General features: G+C 39.7%; 1 long non-coding RNA gene across 1 annotated transcript; it reads right to left on the bottom strand.

The window, feature by feature from the left end:
* Positions 1 to 725: 725 nt before the first annotated feature.
* Positions 726 to 13936, bottom strand: LOC117085689. The gene is made up of 3 exons (XR_004438053.1): positions 13744 to 13936; positions 3356 to 3360; positions 726 to 740 (listed from the first exon to the last, which is right to left on the bottom strand). It is a non-coding gene; the product is annotated as an uncharacterized LOC117085689 (long non-coding RNA).
* Between the last annotated feature and the right edge of the window lie 8604 nt (positions 13937 to 22540).

Genomic DNA, 22540 nt, shown 5'->3' with positions numbered 1-22540 from the left:
AGACAATTTTTGTATTTTTAGTAGAGATGGAGCCTCATCATGTTGGCCGGGCTGGTCTCAAACTACTGACCGCAAATGATCCATTCACCTCGGCCTCCCAAAGTGCTGAGATTACATGGGTGAGTCACTGCACCCAGCCTGAATTAATATATTTCTGATTATTCATTCTGGTATATAATATGTCAGTGATAACCTCACAATTAAAATACACATCAGATTACTCTCATATCTGCTATATTTTCTGCTGATCATTTTACTTGGTTTTATATAAAACAACTATGATTATATATGGGAAGAAATAACACAGAAATTCTAGTTCTGTAGCAATTTAATTATGTCTAATATGTAAGTTAAAGAAAAATAGAACTCCTCAATTGAAACAGAAACAAGTCATAAACTATGAAAACATCTGAAGTAGCTAAGCTACTGGTTCTGTTTTTAAAGAGAAAAAAAAATCTCTTTGGTAGGCCAAGATGGGAGGATCCCTGGAGGCCAGGAGTTTGAGACCAGCCTGGGCTATATAGGGAGATCCCGTCTCTAAGAAAAAAAGTAAAAAATTAGTTGGGTGTGGTGGCACATGCTTGTAGTCCTAGCTACTCAGGACACTGAGGAAGGAGGACTGATTGACACCAGAAGTTTGAGGCTGCACTGAGCAATGATTGATCCACTGCCTGGGCAACAGAACAAGACCTGTCTCACTTAAAAAAAAAAAAGAAGAAGAAGAAGGCCAGGCACGGTGGCTCATGCCTGTGATCCCAGCACTTTGGGAGGCCGAGGCAGGCAGATCACGAGGTAAGGAGATCGAGACCATCCTGACTAACACAGTGAAACCCCATCTCTACGAAACAAATTACAAAAAATTAGCCTGGCATGGTGGCGGGCACCTATAGTCCCAGCTACTCCGGAGGCTGAGGCAGGAGAATGGTGTGAACCCAGGAGGCGGAGCTTGCAGTGAGCTGAGATGGTGCCACTGCACTCCTGCCTGGGTGACAGTGCGAGACTCCGTCTCAAAAAAAAAAAAAAAAACTGAAGTAGAAATGTTAAAATGATTTTACTTTTTTTTTGCTATCAACATTGTTCCAACTTTTCTTAATAAAAGCAGATATCATACCCACATGTTTATATGCTGCCAAATTATGCAGGACTTGATAATAAATTAATCTCTTTGAAGTCACATTTGAATACAATGTCGTATTAATTTTTTTTTGAATTTTTAAATATTTCTAAAGTTAGAGCATCTTTTATTCTGAACCATTCTAATCCATACACCTACATAATTCCTAAAACTAGAAAATGAGGAAAAAATTCTGTAACAAAACTTATAAAAATGATTCCTACATCTGTTTCTTTAGAGTCTCATGTTCCTGATGACTTTTTCCTTCTAAAATGATTTGCCAACCTTGGAACTTTTCAGTGTTTTCCCTGACTCACAGTATATTTACAGTGTGTGCCTCAGGAAGAAATATACAGCAACTCTTTCCTTCTGTACTAGGAAAAAACACAGAAAAGTTAGGTAGCAAAAACAGATAATGAGCAATTTTCTGATTAAACTACCTGAAAAGGATGAGTTTACTAAAAACTTATTAACTAAAAACCTATTCTTTCCATCATATTCTCTTAAATTGATAGAATTATTTAAGGCTAGTAAAGAAATTTAAATTCTATTCCATAATTTTAGAGACTGTGCCTTATTTAAATTCATAAAGCTTTTAACATTGTGTTAATCAGAAATAATATTGAATATTACCACATTAACTGTAAGAAGACATTGTAGGAATTCCTTTTTGATATTCCTAATTATAAGACTAATGTCTGCACTGAGACTGTGAAGATACTCATGGAAAGCTATACAGATCTCCCACCTACCAAACCACGAAGACAATGATGTCCAGGACATGCTGCAGGATGAAGCCCCAGCCTCTTTGGCAATATTCAAGGAATCTAGAAGTTTCATGCTACTTTTAATGGAAAGGAAAATGACAGAACCAAAGTCAAAGGAGGAAAGACAAAAAAAGAGAGAAAACGAGTCCTCTAAGTAACAACAACAACGAAAATAGGAATGAAGGAAAAAAAGATCAGAGAGGAAATCACATTCTAAAATACATCTTTTCTTTCCGGTGGCAGAATTTTATTTTAACACACAAAGTGAAATTTGTGATTTTGTTAAGTAGCACTATTCATTAAGATAAGCTAGATAAGGCCGGGCGCGGTGGCTCAAGCCTGTAATCCCAGCACTTTGGGAGGCCAAGACGGGCGGATCACAAGGTTAGGAGATCAAGACCATCCTGGCTAACACCGTGAAACCCCGTCTCTACTAAAAATACAAAAAACTAGCCGGGCGAGGTGGCGGGCGCCTGTAGTCCCAGCTACTCGGGAGGCTGAGGCAGGAGAATGGCGTGAACCCGGGAGGCAGAGCTTGCAGTGAGCTGCGATCCCGCCACTGCACCCCAGCCTGGGGGACAGAGCAAGACTTCGTCTCAAAAAAAAAAAAAGATAAGCTAGATATTTACACAGTAAGTCAGAATTACATGAAGTATTGAAGATCTGATTGTAACTCATCTGCTTAAAAACTGTAAAAGTTCTCATTTGCCTACAGAATAAACCCATACATTCTGGAAGGACCTTCAGAGCCCATACTGATCTGGTTTCAGCATTTTTTTTTTTTTTTTTTTTTTAACCAGACATGTCTTCTCCCAAATATTCTAGCCCCACAGATTGCTTGCCAACTATTTTTATACCTCCCACCATTTCTCCTGGCTGTTGTACTGTCTGGCCCTTTTCATCATCTGGCCTTCACCTTCTAGACCCTTTCATCATTTGGCCTTCACCTTCTAGACCCTAGTCAAGTGTTTTTTCACTCATAAAATATTTCTTTCTCTAGGAATATGGTTCACTGTTTCTCACACTTCTACATTATCACTCTTATGTATTTTATACCTTTGCATATTCTTTTTCTTTTCTTTTCTTTCTTTTTCTTTTTTTTTTTTTTTTTTGAGACCGAGTCTCGCTCTTGTTGCCCAGGCTGGAGTGCAGTGGCATGATCTTGGCTCACTGCAACCTCTGCCTCCCGGGTTCAAGCTATTCTCCTGCATCAGCCTCCTGAGTAGCTGGGATTACAAGCGCCCACCACTATACCTGGCTAATTTTTGTACTTTAAGTAGAAACAGGGTTTCACCGTGTTGGCCAGGCTGGTCTTAAACTCTTGACCTCAGGTTATCTGTCTGCCTTGGCCTCCCAAAGTGCTGGGATTACAGGCATGAGCCACCGCACCTGGCCTCTTAGCATATTCTTAACACACGGTAGTGTTCCTGGCATATAATAGGTGCTCAACATATCTTGGCTATTGAAGGACAACAGAACCTCACAGTTTAGTTTAAAAAACATGAAGCCGAATCTTAGAACATCTATAGACTCCCAACTGTATTGGCCACCCCAAAAAAGATTTTTTGAAACTAAGATTAGCATCCTATAAATGGGCTGTGTAGGCAGCGAGTACATGGGGTTTTGTTTCCAGTTTATAAATATTTTAAATTAATTTTTTTAAACACAGGAATAAAACCCACACAAGTTTATTTACTGCAAGGCTAGGGCAAGCAGTAGGCTGGTTCAAAATGGCACTAGTGTGACCTGAGTAGAAATCTGAATGAGGTGTGAGATGGGAAGGGCCCAGATGATGGAAGTCTAGTTAATCATGGGAGTTGCTGTCTGGGGGCGAGGTGGGCATGACGGTAAAATTTCTTTATTCCTGGCTGAGGAATTCAAAGACTATCATCTTCAACAGGTAGAAAACAGTCATCAAATCATAATCACATTGCTGGCAGGGCACGGTGGCTCACGCCTGTAATTCCAGCACTTTGGGAGGCCAAGGTGGGTGGATCACTTGAGGTAAGGAGTTCAAGACTGTCTAGCCAACATGGTGAAAATACAAAAACTAACCGAGTGTGGTTGCATGCACCATGTAGTCCCAGCTATTTGGGAGGCTGAGGCAGGAGAATCACTTGACCTGGGAGGCAGAGGTTGCAGTGAGCCAAGATGGCGCCACTGCACTCTAGCCTGTGTGACAGAGAGAAACTCTCAAACAAACAAAAAAGTCGCATTGCTGAGCGTATGTGAGCATTCTTACATTCGGAGCATTCCTACCTGAACAGAGAGTATCCCAAGATGTTGTTTGACGCAAATGAAAGCTCCTTGAGTACATAAACGCAGAATTAGCAATCTGATACCTAGCATATATTACAGATTTCATAAACATATGAAGACTGGATGACTAACATAACATGACAATGTACATCAATTTCTGGCATTACTGTTTCACCCACCAAATGCTATTATAACAGAATAAGGACAGAATTGATTCTTCTTACACATACAGTCCTATTTCTGACCAAATAAAATTTGGAGTGAACCGAAATAACACGAACAATAATAATATGGTTAAAAGAATGGCCATTATTTGTTCATTGCTTACTATGTGCCAGGAACTGTAGCACTTACTTCATTATCTCATTTAATCATGGATACTACTAATACCATCATTTTACAGATGAAGAAAATGAGGTTTTGATAAACTAAGTGACTTTCCAAGGTCTCAGAGCAGTATGTGATGGAGTGAATATTTAAAGCCAGGATTTTTAGGGTGTATATCTCACGTTCTTAACTAGAACATCCCCTTAGACTTTCTGAATATAGACACACACTTATCTATAGTTTAAAGTGCAAGCTAATCCATGGATGGACTGAGGTGCTTCTAAATGGATTGATCATTTTGTTCTTTTTCCTGTTAGTGATAGATGTTTCTAGAATCATGAACTTACCTTCGAACATTGTGTTATTGTGAAACAAAAGAGATAAACCATTAATAATTGAAGAAATTTTTAATGTTTCATTGCCTTACAGTTGCTTCACTGCTTTTACCTGTGGACATGATGTCACAGATCATAAAATGCTAATGACAAAGCTATCATGCAGGTATCATAGAGGACTTTTAATATCATCTGATATTAAAGATACAATTTTCATGCTAGATTGAAATTCCAACATTAAGAAGAAGTGAGGAAACACAACTTGGCATCTCTCTTTCCTTCTGTTGAAGGTTTTAAAGCATTGAAATTGTATTGAATTGTTTCATGCTAAATTACTCTTATGTTTTATTTTACACACACACACGCACGCGCACGTGCGCGCGCACACACACACGCACACACACACACACACATATATATATATATATTTTTTTTTTTTGAAACGGAATCTCGTTCTGTCACCCAGGCTGGAGTGTAGTGACACAATCTCGGCTCACTGCAACCTCCACTTCCTGGGTTCAAGCAATTCTCCTGCCTCAACTTCCCAAAGAGCTGGGAAAACAGGCGCGCGCCACATCTCCAGCTAATTTTTTGTATTTTTAGTAGAGACGGGGTTTCACCATGCTGGCCAGACTGGTCTGGAACTCCTGACCTCAAGTGATCCGCCTGCCTCAGCCTCCCAAAGTGATGGGATTACAGGCATGAGCCACCGCGCCCAGCCATTTATTTTTTGACTTTTATTTTAAATTCAGGGGTACATGTACAGGTGTGCTATATAGGTAAACTTGTGTCATGGGGGTTTGTTGAACAGATAATTTCATCACCTAGGTATTAAGCCTAGTACCCATTAGTTATTTTTCCTGCTCCTCTCCCTCCTCCCACCTTCCACCTTCCAAAAGGCCCCAGTGTGTGTTGTTCCTCTCTCCATGTCCCTTTCTCCTCTACTAGTTGCTAAACTTCTTGAGGTTGGGACTACATCTTTGCATGTTTGTGTCTAGCATTTAGCAGCCTCTGTAGCACATTTACCAGCGTTACATACATGCTCAGTGAATAGACAGATCATACTATCTATATTGAGAACACATAGGTCAGAATTAAAGAATAAATAAAAAACCATACTGATACTTTAATATGAATTCTCAAATAGAAATACATAAGGCTTCTCACCTCCAGTATTAACCTTTCAAGAAAGAGAGAATTCTCAAAGCCGACAGGAAGCCTGGTACCTAGTGACAATAGTCTACTGTGCACACGATACAGAAACTAGAGACAGTGTTTTGAACGTTACTAACAAGTCAAGGACACTGAACAAGCATGATAAACATTCTCTGGACAGTAAAAAATCCACTTGGAGAAAAGCTACTTTTGCCTTTGAACACTCATTAATAAAGTTGCTGCCTTATTCTGACCTAGTTACAGTCCTTTTTTTGAAGAGAAAGCAATCGACCAAAAAGTTTATGACAATGAGGGCATATCTTTTAAATAGAAAAATCATAATTGTATATTTTTATGGTGTACAACATGATGTGATGTTTTGCTGTGGGTATACGTTGTGGAATAATTAAATCAAGCTAATTAGCATATGCATTACCTCACATCCTTCTTTTACTTTTGTGGTGAGAATAGTAAGAATCTATTTTAATAGTAATTTTTTTTTTTTTTTTGGAGACAGAATTTCACTCTGTTGCCAGGCTGGAGTGCAGTGGTGTGACCTTGGCTCACTGCAACCTCAGCCTCCCGGGTTCAAGCTATTCTCCTGCCTCAGCCTCCCAAGTAGTTGGGACTACAGGCATGTGCCACCATGCCCAGCTAATTTTTGTATTTTTAGTAGAGATGGGGTTCCACCATGTTGGCCAGGATGGTCTCGATCTCCTGACCTCATGATCTGCCCACCTCGGCCTCCCAAAGTGTTGGGATTATAGGTATGAGCCACCATGCCCGGCCTCTAGTAGTAATTTTTAAAGATACAATACATTGTTATTAACTATGGTCACCATATTGTACAATAGATATCTTGAAATAATTTATTCTGTCTCATTGAAATTTTGTATGCATCAACAAACATTTATCCAATCCCCCCACCTGCCAGCCTTTGGTAACCACCATTTTACTCTTTGACATACCAATTTCATATCCTTTAGACATATACCCATAAGTGGGATTGCTGGATTATATGGTATAGTTTTCAATTTTTATGAAACCCCCATGGTGTTTTTCATAATAGCTATATTCATTTACATTCTTACCAACAAGCCTTACCTCTCCACATCCTTGCCAACAACATTTATCTTTCGTACTCACAATCATAGCCATTCTAACAGGCATGAGGTGATATCTCATTGTGATTTTAACTTGCATTTCCCTGACAATACTGATGGCAAGAATTTTTTCATAAACCTGTTGGCCATTTGTATATTTTCTTTTAAAAAATATCTATTCAGGTCCTTTGCCCATTTTTAAATTGGGTTGTTTTCTTATAGTTGAGATGAATTCCTTATGTGTTTTGGATATTATCTCTTATTAGATGGTAAGCTGTCTATCGGATGTATGATCTCTGAATAGTTTCTCCTCTTCTATGGGTTGTCTCTTCACCCTAGTGATTGTTGCCTTTGCTCTGCAGAAGCTTTTTAGTGTTATATAATCTCATTCATCTGTTTTTATTTTACCTGGCTTTTAGAGTTATATCCAAAGAATCATTGCCCAGAACTATGTCATGCAGCTTCTCCCCTGTTTTCTTCTCTTTGTTCTACAGTTTCAGATCTTAGATTTAAGCCTTAGGTCTTAGATTCTGAGTTAATGTTTTTAATATGGTGTGAGATGAGGGTCTAATTTCATCCTTCTGCATGTGGATATTCCGTTTTCTGAGCATCATTCACTGAAGAGACTTTCCATTCCCCATTGTGTGTTCTTGGCATCTTTGTTAAAAATCAATTGACTGTAAATGCATGGATTTGTTTCTGGGTGAGGGATTTTAATGACTTTCAAATCATTTGACAGAACATCTCACATGAATTATTACTACATCTGCAACTCATCATAACCTTAAAATTACTGATATTCCTAATTTCCACATTTAGCAACTTGAAAACTTTGTACTTGGTACACAGCATTTGTGAAGGCAGATCGATATGCACATAATATACATAAAATTAGTATAGAGATAACCAAGGTAATAGCCTCAATATTATGTTTGTGGCCACGGTTGCTGTTTTAATTATCTTCACGGTCCAGGATGACTTCCCCATGGGAGTATAGTAGAAGAGTGAGCATACATAGCCCTCAGGGAGAGGGCAAGGTTAGGAATCCAATTACCTATATGCTTTACTGTCTGTTACACCACAAACACATAAACCTATTCTATTTTACTACTTACCTTTTCAGTCAATTTGTAATAGTTTGAAAGCATTATTTCAGCATACCCATGGAAAAATACACTTCTGATTTGAAGATTCTTATGTTTTACTGTGATTTAAAAGCCAGCAGCCTTACTTAAAAAGAATAGCCTTTCTATGTAACTGCGACCAAGCTGGATTGTATACAACCATATTCCACATATATCAGATACATTTTGATACCATATATGTCATATAGATCTTGATACAGTAGCAACAGGAAAGCCTTGGTAGCAAGATTTTCATTTGTTTAAAACTAACAGCCAGGAAATTATTTAGCTTCTGGCTCTAATTAATTTATAATGTAGACCGAGGCTATGTCAATGTATTATTGGTTTGGAAATGAAAGAAGACTCAGACAGTTAAATTCCCCATAGCCTAGCTACGTAGTTCTGTAAGCATGGGGAATTCATTAAGCAGCAATTCATAGTACTTTTCCTTAATGTTTTGTTTGTTTTTCTTTTTGTTTTCTTGTAGAACAAGATCTTACCAAATCCTTTAATCATAGTCTATTTTGTTGCACTCATATGGGTGTTACTGTGAAGGTGAAAAACTAATGATTGCAGCAGGAAAAAGAATTGGATGTGTCATGAATTATGGCCCTGCTGATACTTCTACTTCAACCATAATCATTTGTTTAAACAAAAAGTTCTGCATTTGAATTGTCACAATTGTGTGTGTGTTATAAACATCTCGTATTTCATGCAGGCTCAGCCAACAGTTGTCTTTGTTGACACTCATAATCAAGAAATAAAATCTTATACTAACCAAAAATTATCCTTCATAAGAGAATATAAACAGGAGTCTGGTTCATAAACGTACTAATTAACACCTCTACTCTCATTTATTAACTAATATTTTTGTTTCATCTTAAAATAATAAAACTTTATAACATGCTAATAATTTATTTAAAATTTTATCTTTCAAAGGCTTATCTTCTCTTAATGTTTGACTTAGGGTTTTTAGACTATTGATTGTGCCTTTAGAAAATTTTCATATCCCAGTCAGGCAATGGGGCTCACACCTGTAATCCCAACATTTTGGGAGGCTGAAGCGGGCAAATCACTTGAAGTCAGGAGTTCGAGACCAGCCCCACCAACATGGTGAAACCTCATCTCTACTAAAAATCCAAAACTTAGCTGGCTGGGTGTGGTGGCAGGCACCTGTAGAACCAGGTACCTGGGAGGCTGAGACAGGAGAATCACTTGAACCTGGGAGGCAGAGGTTGCAGTGAGCCGAGATCAGGCCACTGCATTCCAGCCTAGGCAACAAAGCAAGACTCCATCTGAAAAAAAACAAATACCCCTCTCCTATAGCATACAAATAAAGGCACTAAGTATACATTGCATATATTTTCTTAGATCAGATTCTAGTTCCTGTAATTTACTCCTCCTTTTCTTTTCTCATAGAGGGATTTATAAGATTTAGGATTCACTTTTGTATATGGCATATTCTTTCACTTTGGTTTTCCTATGGAAACCAGTGTATTTTCATAGAAAACATATTAGCTACTCTACCTTCCTATGTACTACATCTGGATTGCAGCCTTATTCTGAATGAGCACTGTAATTACTACATTCCCTAGACTGCATCAGAACTCATGAACAAGCAGAACTGCAACATGCAGCTTTCTCAGTAATCAGTAATCAAGTTCAACAGGATAATCAGCAACAACCAGCACAGGAAGGCAGACTGTTTCCCTCACTATCTAATAGCAATAACATATTCATGTTTTTATTGTTAGGGACCTTCAAATCATTTTAAGAAGTCACAGTTTTACTGTGGTGTCAATAAAACCAGAAAGACAGCCAAGAATGTTATGGTATAAATTTGCCTTACTAACTGTGCTTGAAAAGATGAACAGAGAAGAGTGATTAATGAGCCTAATGGTCTAAGTGGAAGAATATTCAATTCCAAGTTAATTCTCACTCAAGGTTTTTGTCTATCTGACTTACCAGGTAGAGAAGATACACAATTAATAATCTAAATTTTCAGCTTTTTCCCTGTTATTTTTGGATTCATTCATTCAACAAATATTAAACAGATTGATATTATGCTGGAATGCTGAGAATGCATTAGGCAAGACAAAAATCTCTGTTTCAATTGAGTGTAAATCCAAAGAGGGAGTTACATAAAGCAGTTATTAGTATGGTTGTTTATTCATGATTTATTAGTGACTGTGCTAAGTGTCAGGTATACAGCAGTGAGCAAGACAGACAGGACTCTGCCCTGGTGGGAGGTGTGTATTAAGTCCTAAGAAAGCAGCAAGCATTAGAGCTTGTCAAACAGAGGGTATTTAAAATTGTCTTTAGGGGACAGGGATGTTGTTCTAAAGACAGTGACAGCTTATCTGAGACCCAAAAGACAAATAACACATGGCCATTTAACGGATGAGGAAAGGCAGAGTTTTCTGGCATGGGACTAGCAGGTGCCCAAAAGTCAGAGGAGCATCCCTTTGTCAGGTCCCTAGAGGTAGCCCCGTGTGGCTGAAGTAGAGGATGTACAACAGGATTCAGTGAAAGCAGAGATAAGCAGTTTACCAGACCATGAAGGACATAATAAAATGGACCTTAATGGGATCTGAGCCAGGCTGCCTGGGTTCAAATCCTGGTTCAGACACAAACTCTGTCTTGATGACTTTAGGTATGGTGAATCATTCTATTGTCAACCTAGTTAATCTGAGAATCAAATTTCACACTCTTTTTTCACAGATAGTTCTCTATTAGTATGGCCAACTAGAGAACTTTCACAAGATTTAGGAAATAGAAGTGAAGCAGCAGCCAATACCCTCTAAAAATCATTGTGATTGGATGTAGTGATGGACAGACACAGAGGTCCCCAGAGGGGCCCAGCTTGTCCTCAATCTGTTCCACTTCACTTCCAGCTCTTCTTCTCTACTCTGGCTCCTCTGACTAGGAGCAGCCCTAGGACCATCACTGAATACTTGACCACAAACCCACAGAAGCAAAATCTTTCCACAGACTTATCTGCCAGCAGCTTCACAGTCCCACTTGGGTAGCTGGATGTGCTTCGCTTTTTATATTGACTGGCTGGGAACCACTTGGATCTTCCAGTTCTCCCTTTCAGATCTTCCTTCCCCAGCATCTCATAATGTTATATATACACATTCTATAATACATCCCTTATCCTTTTTTTTTTTTTTTCAGATGGAGTCTCACTCTATCGCCCAGGCTGGAGTGCAGTGGCACAATCTCAGCTCACTGCAAGCTCTGCCTCCCGGTTCACGCCATTCTCCTGCCTCAGCCTCCTGAGTAGCTGGTTCTACAGGTGACTGCCACCACACCCGGCTAGTTTTTTGTAATTTTTAGTAGAGACAGAGTTTCACCGTGTTAGCCAGGATGGTCTCGATCTCCTGACCTCGTGATCCGCCCACCTTGGCCTCCCAAAGTGCTGGGATTACAGGCAGGAGCCACCGCGCCCGGCCAATACATCCTTTATCTTATAACACAGTGGATTTGTTTCTCTGACTGGTACATGGAACAAGTTGCTTAAGCTCTCTGTGACTGTTTCTTATCTTAAAAGAGAATGATAGTAATTTCAATAGTATCTGCTTTATGGGGTTGTCATGAGAAAATAATGTATGTTCACAAAATGATAGCTATTTCAAAGAGTTCATTCTTTACCTTAAGGTGAATGGAGAGTCAATAAAAGATTTTTGGTAAGTGACATGATTGGATTTTTGTTTCAGGACAGCCAATCTGAGTGAGATGTGGAATACAGATCTGAGGTTGGTGAAAGTAGAAACAGAGACACATTCTGTCACAGTAATCAGAATTTTTAATCTTGGTAGCTTTAACTGAGGTAGTGGCCCTGGGGTTGGAGATCAGTGGACAGATTCGAGAATCTTTGAGAAACTAGAAATGACAGAGCTTGGTAAATTAAGTATGGGGAATGGAGGAAAAGAGACATGAAGGATTATTTTCAGGCTTCTAATTTAAGAAAGTGCATGGACCATGGTGAAGTTTTCTGAAACAGTAAAAGTGGAAACAGAACTTGTTTGGTGAGAAAGTGGTGAAACTGGCCAGGTGCGGTGGCTCATGCCTGTAATCCCAGCACTTTGGGAGGCTAAAGTGGGTGGATCACAATGTCAGGAGATCGAGACCATCCTGGCTAACACGGTGAAACCCTGTCTCTACTAAAAATACAAAAAATTAGCTGGGCATGGTGGTGCACACCTGTAGTCCCAGCTATTTGGGAGGCTGAGGCAGGAGAGTGGTGTGAACCGGGGGAGGCGGAGCTTGCAGTGAGCCAAGATCGTGCCACTGCACTCCAGCCTGGGCACCAGAGTGAGACTCCGTCTCAAAAAAATAAATAAATAAATAAAATGATGAAACTTAGTTTTAGACATGATGAGCCCAAGGTATCCATGAGACATCTAATTGGAGGTGATAAAGAGGAAGTTGCATGTACTAAACAGTTGAGTCTGGAGATGAGACATGAAATGTTCACCCATCTCTTAATCCATTATACTTATAAAGTGAATATATTTTCAACAAGAAAAAGGAATCAGCTGGGTGTGGTGGCTCACGCCTGTAATCCCAGCACTTTGGGAAGCCAAGGTGGGTGGATCACCTGAGGTCAGGAGTTCGAGACCAGCCTGGCCAACATGGTGAAACCCCACCTCTACTAAAAAACACAAAAATTTGCTGGGTGTGGTGGTTCATGCCTGTAATCCCAGCTACTCAGGGGGCTGAGGCAGGAGAATCGCTTGAACCCGGGAGGCAGATGTTGCAGTGAGCTGAGATCATACCATTGCACTCCAGACTCCAGCCTGGGCAACAAACAACAGCAAAACTCCATCTCCCCCGCAGAAAAAAACAAAAAACAAAAAACAAAACAAAAAAAAAAACAAGGAATTGAACGTGAATTCATGATTATTCAAATTATGTGGAGATTGGTACTCAACAAATGTAGGATATACATTATTTTCAAGTGCCCAGAGAACACTGACAACATCCTGCTGTGTAATGCAAATATTAATGCATTTCAAAGAACTGGTATCATACAGACCATGACAACTTTGAACACAGCTTCTCAAATATCCCCAGCATTTTCCTGGTGAAAAAAGGGGGGAAACTTTTAGCTTCTCTAGAAAGATTATCTATAGCCCAGAATGACTACGCTCCTGAAGGAAATCCTTGCCCTTTGAGCAGAAAAATGACAGGCTTTGCCTAATTCCCAGGACTTTCACATGTATTAGAGACACCAAAGTCACTGGACACAGGAGAATTGTCACATCTTTTTGGAAAGAGTCAGGTACAGCCTAAAAAGATTAAATCTCCAAAAGAATCCTAGATTAGGTAATCCAGCAGCCATCGTGCATAGCTATAATTCTGTCTTAGTCCATTTTGTGTTGCTACAAAAGAATATCTGAGATTCAGTAATTCGTTTTTTAAAAAAATAAGGTTTATTTAGCTCACAGTTCTGTAAGCTGGGACGTTCAAGAGCACAGCACCACATCTGGATGGCTTCTGGTGAGGGCCACGTGCTGGTAAAAATACGGTAAAAGGCTGGGTGCGGTGATTCACGCCTGTAATCCCAGCACTTTGGGAGGCCGAGGTGGGCAGATCACGAGGTCAAGAGCTAGAGAACATCCTGGTCAATGTGGCAGAAACCCATCTCTACTAAAAATACAAAAATTAGCTGGGTGCAGTGGTGCGTGTAATCCCAGCTACTCGGGAGGCTGAGGCAGGAGAATCGCTTGAACCTGGGAGGCAAAGGTTGCAGCAAGCCAAGATCACACCATTGCACTCCAGCCCAGGCATCAAGAGCGAAATTCTATCTCAGAAAAAAAAGAAATGTATGGTCAAGTTGGTGAGAGCTGAATAGCACATATGACCTCAGAATAATTAATGATATCTTCAAGAAAACGTGAACCAAAAATTAAGTGTCCATACATTGAAATGTTTATTTTAAAGATATCCAAACTAGAAGGCAAGATTTATTGGCCGGGCATGGTGGCTCATGCCTCTAATCCCAGCACTTTGGGAGGCCGAGGTGGGCAGATCACGAGGTCAGGAGATCAAGACCATCCTGGCTAACTCGGTGAAACCCCGTCTCTACTAAAAATACAAAAAATTAGCCGGGTGTGGTGGCAGGCGCCTGTAGTCCCAGCTACTCCGGAAGCTGAGGCAGGAGAATGGCGTGAACCCAGGAGGTGGAGCTTGCAGTGAGCCAAGATTGTGCCACTGCACTCCAGCCTGGGCAACAGAGCAAGATGCTATCTCAAAAAAAAAAAAAAAAAAAAAAAAAGGAAGAAAGAAAAGAAAAGAAAAAGATTTATGAGCAAGTTTATTGTTACAGTGTTGTTCATTACAATGCTACAGATGGCCAAAATAATCATCAGGAGAATACAAAAGGTACAGTTAGAAAATAGAATCATATGCTGCTGTTAAAATGACAATAATAAATTATTTGAAATTATGTACAGTATGCATATTGCATAATGTTATGAGAAAAAACTGTTTTCCACATTTTTTCTGCTATTAAATTGAAGACATATGAAAAAGACCAGAAGAAATGTCTAATACATAAACTGTTACTGTGTCTGAATAAAAGATATATATGGTGAGTTTTCCTGTTTATGCCTTTCGAAGTTTGCTCAGATAATCACGAAAAATTTAACCAAAAAATGATATTAACAAAAATTCTTATAACAATTTGAAATTTAAAATGTAAGGTTATGTAAGTGCACAGAGGACAGAAGGGCAGGGGTTATTGCTACGGAGTAACAGCAACTTGGAGTACACAGACAGTACTACTGGAAAATGAGTGGTGGCTGTTATCCTCTGCCTTCTTGGGAAGCACTTGGAAGTGTAGAGTGGTCACTGAAGGATCGCCGAGACTGATATCATAAAGTTACTGGAAGATATTCAGAGCCAAATTCAAGAGGTGCGTGAAAAGTGGTCACAAAAGGAATACATATTGCAAAATTATAGGACTTAGGGTTAATGAGCTCTTAGGTATCAATTCAGAGAACATCATTATGACTATTTTTTAAAGGCATATAATATGAGAAAGCAATTCAAAAATGAAGAAATACAGTTGGCCACTGGGCATATGAAAAGAGAACATTCTCACTTAGTAGTCAAATTAAGATGAGATATTTTACCTGCCATACAACTTTTAATAATATTAATTGCTAACATATATTCAGTGTCTACTGTGTGCCAGTCTTTTCCTAAAAGTTTTAGATGTGTTGACTTATTTGTTTAACCCTCCCAACAATCCTAATAGGTGGGTTCTACCTCTTTGCAGATGAGAAAACTGGGGTATAGGGACAGAGTTCATCAGTGTGAGGTGCAGATGGAACCCAGGCAGTGCAGTTCCAAAACCAACCTTTTTTTTTTTTCGGGGGCGGGTCTCACTCTGTCACCCAGGCTGGAGTGCAGTGGTACAATATCAGCTCACTGCAACTTCTGGGCTCAAGTGATCCTTCTGCCTCAGCCTCCTGAGTAACTGGGACCACAGGCGTGCACCACCTGGCCCAGCTAATTTTTGTATTTTTGTAGAGACAGGGTTTTGCCATGTTGGCCAGGCTGGTCTCAAACTACTGGGCTCAAGGGATCCGCCTACCTTGGCCTCCCAAAGTGCTGGGATTATAGGTGTGAGCCACCACGCCTGGCCCCAAAACCAACTCTAACCTACCACCCCACACAACCTCTTCAATAATATATATATATATACTGAACTTGTAATTATAATCAATAAATAACACACATACATCCTAATTACCCAGTAATAATGCTGTGAATATCCAATATTGTTGAGGGCATGAAGACAGCAGCACTCATAAAAACAGATTGAAATATAAATTTGTACAAACTTTTGGGAGAATATTTTGGTGATCCATATGAATAACCATGAAAATGTTCATGCCTTCTTAGTCCAACAATTCTATTTCTACTAATATTATATGCTGTAGTTATGAAGATTACATTGTCAATTTCTAGTAATAATCATAAAAAATAATTAGACATACCCAAATATTTACATACAATGATCACAATTATCATATACCTACTATTATCTCTGGCAGTTGGGTGAAGGAAGCAGGGCCGAGGTAATGTCAACTGTTTGAAAGTCTGTTTCAGGCCAGGCACGGTGGCTCACGCCTGTAATACCAGCACTTTGGGAGGCCGAGGCGGGCGGATCATGAGGTCAGGGGATGGAGACCATCCTGGCTAACACGGTAAACCCTGTCTCTACTAAAAATACAAAAAAATTAGCAGGGCATGGTGGCAGGTGCCTGTAGTCCCAGCTACTCCAGAGGCTGAGGCAGGAGAATGGCGTGAACCTGGGAGGCTGAGGTTGCAGTGAGCCGAGATCACGTCACTGAACTCCAGCCTGGGCGACAGAGTGAGACTCCATCTCAAAAAAAAAAAAAAAAAAAAAGTCTGTTTCAGAAGTAGTCTGACTCCTAGGTTCCATCTTATCTAGGTGAGTTCCTTCCTTACCCTCATGGAAAACAAAAATAAAGTTTATTCTGTAGAGAGGGCAAAAACACAGGGTCTCTGGAGTGGGGGCACAGCACATTTGGTGTCAGGGGCTAAAGTGAATGTTCGTGTTCTGAATGCCAGGACCCCAGCCTCCTTCTCCCACCTAGGTTTCTAGTGCTGGCCCTGCAGCCTATACCCTGTGGGCAGAACGTTGAAAGAACCCAGTGGCCCTGGCAATTTATCAACCTCAGAAACCTTCCTTGTTCAAGCCTTAAAATGGAAATAATTATAAATATGTAGAGAGTTTTGGTGAGCACCAAATAAGGTTATATGACTATTTTCAGAGTGCTTGCAATGTGAAGTAATTAACAGAATAAGTTATTTTAAAAATTTGCTATATTCTCATAATAAAGTGAAATTTAATAATGCTCCTTTTGCATATTTATATTTGCATCTCCTACTCAAGTCTAAGCTTCACAAAGTAAGGCATGTGTACTGTTTGGTATTTTATCCTCAATGTTTAAGATAGCATCTGAATTAGTAGGAGTGCAATAGGTATTTGTTTACAATTGAATGAGTGAATGCTTATCTGATGATTAAAAATCCATGGGGCCAGTATCAGGTAGTTGAAAGAGAAATGAACTAGAACACAGGAGTCCTAAATTCTAGATCTGGTTCTGCTAGATAACCTTGAACTAATCATCACAACCTCACTGGACCTTAGTTTTGTTTTCTATTAACTGTACTTGTTAATAGACTGAGATTTCTAAAACCTCTCCCAGCAATAACTTGTTGTCTACATTGGGAAGAGCTGCCTCTGTGACCTTCAGTGTGCCTGATAGCTGTTTTTGAAGTAACACATGACGGCTTCTTTTGTTCACAGTCAGTAAGCAGGTATTAATTGAATGTTACCCCTGTAATAAGGCTGGGAAAACAAAGATTAAAAACTTACAGTTCTGTTGCTTAAAAACAAACAAAAATGACTGGGCACAGAGGCTCACGCCTGTAATCCCAGCACTTTGGGAGGCCAAGGCGGGCAGATCACAAGATCAGGAGTTCGAGACCAGCCTGGCCAACATAGTGAAACCCTGTCTCTACTAAAAATACAAAAATTAGCCAGGCGTGGTGGCATGCACCTGTAATCCTAGCTACTCAGAAGGCTGAGGCAGAATTGCTTGAATCCGGGAGGCAGAGGAGGTTGCAGTGAGCCGAGATCGCACCACTGCACTCCAGCCTGGGGGACAGAGCGAGACTTCGTCTCAGAAAAAAAAAAAAAGAAAACCAGGAGAGATACCAACAAACCAGGAATTCAGTAAAACATGATACATCTTTTTTCACCCTATATAATGTTAATAAAATTATATCTACAACCCTATTACTATAAATATTTTTTAAACCAAATAAAGCCTATTATCTTCTCTTTATTAGCATGACACCAAAACCAGACGGAATTAATGCTCTAGAAAACTGAGGTAAGTTGCTCTTGAACAATACTTTCAAGATTTATTCTCACAGTTGATTCTTTTGACTAAATATTAATTTGTATTTCCAAACTGAATGACATGACTTTCAGTGATGTTATTCATAACCGTAACACATGTGAAGTTAATTTTTAGGGATTGACAATTTAAGAAAATAAACATAGAAGTTTATTCTACTCTCAACCTTCAGAAAATAAAAAAAAAATAGCATCTGAAGAATTCTTATTCCAGATTCTTATCATTCATGTGGAATTTCTGCCTGTGTGAACATGGCTGATTGAGATTACTGTATGTGCCTATTTGGAACTGTAAAACAATATGCTGTTTCCTGTCCATTGTGTTTTATGGATATGGTCAATATGACAGCGCTATTTAGGTTCAATTTCCTAGAAAATTTAGTAAGTCATGTTTAAAATTAAAATTAAAACTTACTCAAAGTAGTCTCAGAATAACAGAAGCAGCAGAGAGGAAACAGTAAATCAATTAAAGAAACACTGAGCCCAAGTTGTTATATTATCTTGGTTGAACCAGAAACTTAATCTTTCTGCAATGACTGACCTAATTGTACCACTAGATTCCCTTTCTAGTGACAGAAAACTCTTCCCAGCATCCCATGTGGTGAAATGTATCATGGGGAACTTCTTTTTCATTTCTCTAAGAGTTGAAACTATTTTAAAATTAGCTTTATTGAAGAATAATCTACATACAATAAAATGTACCCATTGAAGTGCATAATGCAATCAGTTTTGACAAATGCACATAGTAGTTTAACCACCACCATAATCTTACAATAGAACATTTCTAGGAACTATTTTTTAAAAATATCCATTATCTATTCTTACATTTATTTTGTAAACGTTTAGAGCATCTATTTTGCAACAACACAGGCAATATATGAATACAAGGCATGAACGAAGCATCTAAACTCTGGTCTCAACTGCTCATATATGTCAAAGCACTTAGAAAGCCGTGCTGGGGGAGGGATGATGGGAACCCTTCCAGAATCAGGGCCAGAAAATCAGTCTAGACTAGGTAATTCCAGAAATCCATCCAAGAGGAAACCACAAGGAAATTTATATTTATCAAGTTTCTACTTTGTGGCAAGCATCTTACACACGTGAGTTCTTATAATAAAATATTTTATGTAAGGAGAACAAGGCAGTGCAGAAAAAGAGTTAAAGGCTAAGGCTGCGAAGATGACTTTGTGGGTTCCAATCCCCAACTCTGCCACTTACTGGCTTTGAAATCTTGGGCAAAGTAACAAACGTCTTTGGGTTTTTGTTGTTTGTTTGTTTTTGCGACATATTCTTGCTCTGTTGCTCAGGCTGGAGTATAGTGGCACGATCTTGGCTCACTGCAACCTCTGCCTCCTAGGTTCAAACCATTCTCCTGCCTCAGCCTCCCGAGTAGCTGAGATTACAGGTGCGCACCACCACACCCATCTAACGCTTGTGTTTTTAGTAGAGATGGGATTTCACCATGTTGGCCAGGCTGATCTCAAACTCCTGGCCTCAAGCAATCTACCCGCCTCAGCCTCCCAAACTGCTGGGACTACAGGCGTGAGCCACTGTGCCCGGCCTCAAACATCTTTGTGCCCAGTTTCCTCATGTGAAACGTAACAATCCTTCCCTCATAGGATTAGTACAGGTAAATGGGCTTGTACATGTGAAGCACTGAGAAAAACAACCAGTATATAGTGAGAACTCTGTAAATGTTCATGACCATTGTTAATGAGTTCTTATGCTAACTCAGTGTCTAGCATCACACAGCTAGCAAGTTTTAGACTGTAATATGAACACATGTGTGTGAGATGCCAAAGCTCATGCTTTTTCCACATCTTGGTTGAATTAGAAAGTGGCAATGATAAGCGGGCAGAAGAGACATGAGTCTGTTCATCTTTCCTTCTTCCTTGAAATCCTATTCTCTCACCCCCTCCCCCAGTACCTCTAAAATTCCTAATTGTGGTGATGCTGTGGGGCACCACCCAGATCACCCCCTTCGGCCCAAGGCACCTATCCTTCCTTTCCCCTCCCCCGTTCTGGGGTTATACTGTAATAATAATTTGACTGCTTATGGCTCACAACTGCATCCCTCCCTGGGAATTATTTTTGGTCAAAGGTAGCTGCCTCACCCATGATTATGTCCCATCCTCAGGGACTGCTTATATCTAATCAACATTTTATGTGAGTTTGAGTTTCCAGGCTCTCCCACTTTAACTCAGGACATCTCTGAGGGGCCATCCCACTTGCAGAGTTCCCTGTGGGATCAGCAGAGGTCTCTGTTGCCACTGATTCCTCTTCCCAATCATGCTTTTCTTACTCCCTTACAAACGCTGCTCCAGGAGCATGAATCAATAAATCCACTACGTGCAAACCTCCATCTCAGCATCTGTTTCCAGGAAATGCAACCTAGGACTTGGTACTGGAAGTATTCTTAGGAAGCAGCTCTGCAGTGGGGCTTTGGAAGGGGCTCAGCAGGTGGAGTATCAAAAGCTTCTGGCAGCTGTAGCAGTGCAATTGTTCATGAGAGGTTAAGGAGTTTAGGATACAGGTGGAAAGGAACTCTCTGAAGGATGCTATTGTCTCAGGCATTTGAGAAGCATGGAGTAAGTGGTGCTTTTAAGGACTATGGAATTAGATGGATGTTGCTGGGTATTATTGATGCATTAGAAAAAAGACAATGAAGACAATGGTGATTAATTACCAACTTAAAATGTGCAAGTCATAGACTGTCCTTGGCAGCATATAAAGAGGTTCATCTTCTGCAGCTAGAGGGCAGAAAAAGCTAAGCATCAAACATTGGACTTAATTAGAAAGGGGGTGAAGTCCAGAAGTTCGTACTCTCAAATCTGATTTGATTATCAGACCTTGATTAGAAAGGACCTGGGACTTAAGAACATCTGGGTTAATGCAATCAAGAACTGTGAAATCTGAATCAGCTGAATCCTTTCAACCTGAAGAAGTGGCCCACTCCTCTCTGTTGAAGGCTAGTTGAAGGCCGGCCCTTCTAACCTTTCTTAAGGATGTTGCAGAAGTCTCTACCTAGCAAGATAAATACAGTCTGGCCAGGCACGGTGGCTCACACCTATGATACCAGCACTTTGGGAGACCAAGGCGGGTGGATCACTTGAATCAGGAGTTCAAGACCAGCCTGACCAACCTAGTGAAACCCCCATCTCTACTAAAAATACAAAAATTAGCCGGGTGTGGTGGTGTGCGCCTGCAATCCCAGCTACTTGGGAGGTTGAGGCAGGATAACAGCTTGAACCTGGGAGGTGGAGGTTGCAGTGAGCCAATATTGTACTATTGCACTTCAACCTGGGCAACAGAGCAAGACTGTCAAAAAAAAAAAAAAGATAAATACACTCCAGAGGATGGGAAATAATCCTTATGAAGGTTGAAAGTTCAGGAGCTTAAAGTTTACAGTGACTTTTTTTAAGAACATATAAGGGTATCCCCTCAAAAATAAAGGACAAATTATTGCATCTCATATCTACCACATCCAAGAAAGGACAATGCTTTATAGTCCTTTTAAGATTTTGGAGACAGCTTACCCACTCTGTGCGTCACCATGCTCTACATCCTGTGGTGCCCCATTTAGGATCCTTACGGTAACTATTAATGTATCTTCACATTACATACGTTTAAAAATACACAATAAAGTGTTTTAACCAATATGAAGAAAATCAGGTAATTTATAAAATTAGTACATATCTTGACATGTAAATACTTTGATTTAACTACACTGAAAGACACAATTAAGTATTGTAATCAGATTTGTTGAACCTATATCTTCAAGGTTATAGTTTTTGAACCTGTATCTTTGAACCTATCAATTGTGATAATTACAATACAGATGGATATATAGTTGAGTTACTCAAATACCAAGGATGATGTTTTCAATTACATGGTTTTTTAAAATGGCGATTAGCTCTTGGTAAAGTTTCAAACATTAAAGGTGCAATTATGGCCAGGTGCAGTTGCTCATGCCTGTTTTCTCAGTACTTTGGGAAGCCAAGGCAGGTGGATAGCTTGAGGTCAGAAATTCAAGACCAGCCTGACCAACGTGGTGAAACCCGTCTCTACTAAAAATACAAAAATTAGCCATGTGTGGTACCAGGCACCTATAATTCCAGCTACTTGGGAGGCTGAAACAGGAGAATCACTTGAACCCAGCAGGTAGAGGTTGCAGTGAGCCGAGATTACACCACCGCACTCCAGCCTGGGTGACAGACTGAGACTCTGTCTCAAAAAAGAAAATTTAAAAAAAGTGCAATTATTTATCAGATCCTTACATTACTGGAAAAATAATCAATGTATATTGGAACCTTGAAAATAAAATTCTCTGTTTACATATAAAATAGAGTAAGGTTCTACATTCAGTTAATTATAAACAGATTTTTACCT

The sequence above is a fragment of the Trachypithecus francoisi genome, unplaced genomic scaffold (assembly GCF_009764315.1).
Source record: "Trachypithecus francoisi isolate TF-2019V2 unplaced genomic scaffold, Tfra_2.0 Lachesis_group1, whole genome shotgun sequence".
Lineage (NCBI taxonomy): Eukaryota > Metazoa > Chordata > Mammalia > Primates > Cercopithecidae > Trachypithecus > Trachypithecus francoisi.
The sequence above is the reverse complement of the archived record's forward strand: the minus strand, read 5'-3'. Positions and strand labels throughout refer to the sequence as shown.